This window comes from Anas acuta, chromosome 19 (genome assembly GCF_963932015.1).
Source record: "Anas acuta chromosome 19, bAnaAcu1.1, whole genome shotgun sequence".
NCBI classification, from domain to species: Eukaryota; Metazoa; Chordata; class Aves; order Anseriformes; family Anatidae; genus Anas; species Anas acuta.
The window spans coordinates 132,107-136,273 of NC_088997.1; the positions used below are offsets into that span (position 1 = coordinate 132,107).

Sequence of the window (4,167 nt, forward strand, 5' to 3'; positions counted from 1 at the left end):
CGGGCGTCACCGGGCATGAGCTCCCCTCGGCCGCCCGCAGTACCCCTTTTCCACCAGCAGGTGGCGGCAGAGGGGCGCCCTCGGGCGTCACCGGGCATGAGCTCCCCCCGGCCGCCTGCAGTACCCCTTTTCCACCAGCAGGGGGCGGCCTATCCCTAACCCTAACCTAACCCGAACCCCAACTCCAACCCCAACCCTAACCCTAATGGCGTCCCCCCGACAACCTCACCCCGCATACTTGGTTCCCCCCTCTTTTTGGTTCCCCCCCGGAGCGCCCCGCAAATGCATCCCCCCAGAACCCGCACCCCGCACATTTGGTTCCCCCCTTCTTTTGGTTCCCCCCGGTGCGCCCCGCAAATTTGTCTCCCCGGAACCCGAACCCCGCACACTTGGTTCCCCCCTAATTTTAGTTCACCCCGGTGCGCCCCACAAAAGTGTCCCCCCAGAACCCGCACCCGCACATTTGGTTCCCCCCTTCTTTTGGTTCCCCCCGGTGCGCCCCACAAAAGTGTCCCCCCAGAACCCGCACCCCGCACATTTGGTTCCCCCCTCATTTTGGTTCCCCCCCCCCGGTGCGCCCCGCAAGTGTGTCCCCCCGGAACCCACACCCCGCACATATGGTTCCCCCCTTATTTTGGTTCCCCCACCCGGTGCACCCCGCATATGCGTCCCCCCGGCAAACGCACCCTGCACACTTGGTTCCCCCCTCATTTTGGTTCCCCCCCGGTGCGCCCCACAAATGGGTCCCCCCGGAAACAAAACCCCGCACACTTGGTTCCCCCCTCATTTTGGTTCCCCCCCCGGTGCGCCCCACAAATGTGTCCCCCCGGAAACAGCACCCCGCACACTTGGTTCCCGCCTCATTTTGGTTCCCCCCCCCCGCCCCATCCTTGGGGTCCCCCCTAGCCCCATGGACCCCCCCCCCCCTTGGTGCCCCCCCCCCATTTTGTCTCCCCCCCCGTCCTACCCGTGCCCGCAGCAGCCGCTCGCACTCTGCCAGCGCCTTCCGCACCCGATGCTGCATCTCGGCCAGGTGGAGGCAAGCGCTGGAGGGGGGGGAATAAATATGGGGGGGTCAATTTGGGGGGGGTCTGGGGGCATTTTGGGGGTTGGGGGCGCATTTAGGGGGCGGAGGGGACTGGTTCTCACCTGTAGGACTCGGCGTCGAGCCCCCCCGGGGGCAGCTGCAGGGCCAGGATGCCTGGGGGGGTGCGGGGAGGGGCATGTTAGCACCCCCCAGACCGAAACCCCAAAACCGCTGCCGTTGACCCCAAAACCGCCGCCGTTGACCCCAAGGTGGCCGCTGGTGACGCCGGTAGGGCCACCGGGCGCCCCGCGGGCCACAAGTACCCAACCCCAACCCCCAAACCCCCTAACCCTAACCCCCCAACCCTAACCCCCGACCCCCCAACCATAACCCCCTAACCCTAACGGATCTAACCCTAACCCTAACCCTCTAACCCTAACCCCCCAACCCCCTAACCCCCCAAGCCTAACCCCCCACCCCCCAACCGATCTAACCCTAACCCTAACCCTCTAACCCTAACCCCCCAACCCTAACCCCCGACCCCCCAACCCTAACCCTAACGGATCTAACCCTAACCTCCCAACCCTAACAGATCTAACCCTAACCCTAATCCTCTAACCCTAACCCCCCATCCTAACCCCCCAAGTACCCAACCCCAACCCCCAAACCCCCTAACCCTAACCCCCCAACCCCCTAACCCCACACCCTAAACCCCCAACCCTAACCCCCTAACCCTAACGGATCTAACCCTAATCCTCTAACCCTAACGCCCAAACCCCCTAACCCCCTAACCCTAACAGATCTAAGCCTAACCTTAACCCTCTAACCCTAACCCCCCCAAACCCCTAACCTCCTAACCCTAACAGATCTAACCCTAATCCTCTAACCCTAACGCCCAAACCCCCTAACCCCCTAACCCTAACAGATCTAAGCCTAACCCTAACCCCCCAACCCTAACCCCCGACTCCCCAACCCTAACCCCCTAACCCTAACGGATCTAACCCTAACCCTCTAACCCTAACCCCCCAACCCCCTAACCCCCCAACCCTAATAGATCTAACCCTAACCCTAATCCTCTAACCCTAACCCCCCAACACCTAACCCTCCAAGTACCCAACCCCAACCCCCAAACCCCCTAACCCTAACCCCCTAACCCCCTAACCCCCAACCCTAAACCCCCAACCCTAACCCCCAAACCCCAACCCTAACCCCCTAACCCTAACGGATCTAACCCTAACCCTAACCCTAACCCCATGGACCCCCATTCTCATTTTGGTTCCCCCCCCCCTCATTTTGGTTCCCCCCCCGGTGCGCCACACAAATGGGTCCCCCCGGAAACAAAACCCCGCACACTTGGTTCCCCCCTCATTTTGGTTCCCCCCCGGTGCGCCCCACAAATGGGTCCCCCCGGAAACAAAACCCCGCACACTTGGTTCCCCCCTCATTTTGGTTCCCCCCCCGAGGTGCGCCCCACAAACGGGTCCCCCCGGAAACAAAACCCCGCACACTTGGTTCCCCCCTCATTTTGGTTCCCCCCCCCCGGTGCGCCCCACAAATGGGTCCCCCCGGAAACAAAACCCCGCACACTTGGTTCCCCCCTCATTTTGGTTCCCCCCCCCCCCCCCCGGTGCGCCCCACAAATGGGTCCCCCCGGAAACAAAACCCCGCACTCTTGGTTCCCCCCTCTTTTTGGTTCCCCCCCCCCCCTGGTGCGCCCCACTAATGTGTCCCCCCGGAAACAAAACCCCGTACACTTGGTTCCCCCCCCATTTTGGTTCCCCCCCACGCCCCCCCGCTGGGGTCCCCCCTAGCCCCATGGACCCCCCCCCGGTGCGCCCCGCAAATGCGTCCCCCCGGCACTGCACCCCCCAAACTTGGTTCCCCCCTCATTTTGGTTCCCCCCCACCCTTGGGGTCCCCCCAAGCCCCATGGACCCCCCCCCCCTTGGTGCCCCCCCTCCATTTTGTCTCCCCCCCCGTCCTACCCGTGCCCGCAGCAGCCGCTCGCACTCTGCCAGCGCCTTCCGCACCCGATGCTGCATCTCGGCCAGGTGGAGGCAAGCGCTGGAGGGGGGGGAATAAATATGGGGGGGTCAATTTGGGGGGGGTCTGGGGGCATTTTGGGGGTTGGGGGCGCATTTAGGGGGCGGAGGGGACTGGTTCTCACCTGTAGGACTCGGCGTCGAGCCCCCCCGGGGGCAGCTGCAGGGCCAGGATGCCTGGGAGGGTGCGGGGGGGGGCATGTCAGCACCCACCAGACCGAAACCCCAAAACCGCTGCTGTTGACCCCAAGGTGGCCGCTGGTAACGCCGGTAGGGCCACCAGGCGCCCCGCGGGCCACAAGTACCCAACCCCAACCCCCAAACCCCCTAACCCTAACCCCCCAACCCTCACCCCCCACCCCCCAACCATAACCCCCTAACCCTAACGAATCTAACCCTAATCCTCTAACCCTAACCCCCCATCCTAACCTTCCAAGTACCCAACCCCAACCCCCAAACCCCCTAACCCTAACCCCCCAAGTACCCAACCCCAACCCCCAAACCCCCTAACCCTAACCCCCCAACCCCCTAACCCCCAACCCTAACCCCCTAACCCTAACGGATCTAACCCTAATCCTCTAACCCTAGCGCCCAAACCCCCTAACCCCCTAACCCTAACGGATCTAACCCTAACCCTAACCCTCTAACCCTAACCCCCCCAACCCCCTAACCCCCTAACCCTAACGGATCTAACCCTAACCCTCTAACCCTAACCCCCCAACCCCCTAACCCCCCAACCCTAACCCCCTAACCCTAACGGATCTAACCCTAACCCTTTAACCCTAACCCCCCAACCCCCTAACCCCCCAACCCTAACCCCCTAACCCTAACGGATCTAACCCTAACCCTCTAACCCTAACCCCCCAAACCTCAAACCCCCTAACCCTAACCCCCCAACCCCCTAACCCCCAACCCTAACAGATCTCACCCTAACACTCTAACCCCAACCCACCAACCCCTAACCCAAGTACCCAACCCCCCAACCCTAACCCCCCAACCCTAACCCCCCAACCCTAACCCCCCAACCCCCCAACCCTAACCCCTAACCCCCCAACCCTAATCCCCTAACCCTAACGGATCTAACCCTAACCCTCTAACC

General features: G+C 62.9%; 1 long non-coding RNA gene across 1 annotated transcript; it reads right to left on the reverse strand.

Annotated features, from left to right (window-relative positions):
* Positions 1–954: 954 nt before the first annotated feature.
* Positions 955–3,311, reverse strand: LOC137842096 (uncharacterized). Its single transcript, XR_011088912.1, has 4 exons — positions 3,194–3,311; positions 3,012–3,090; positions 1,150–1,201; positions 955–1,046 (listed from the first exon to the last, which is right to left on the reverse strand). It is a non-coding gene; the product is annotated as an uncharacterized lncRNA (long non-coding RNA).
* Between the last annotated feature and the right edge of the window lie 856 nt (positions 3,312–4,167).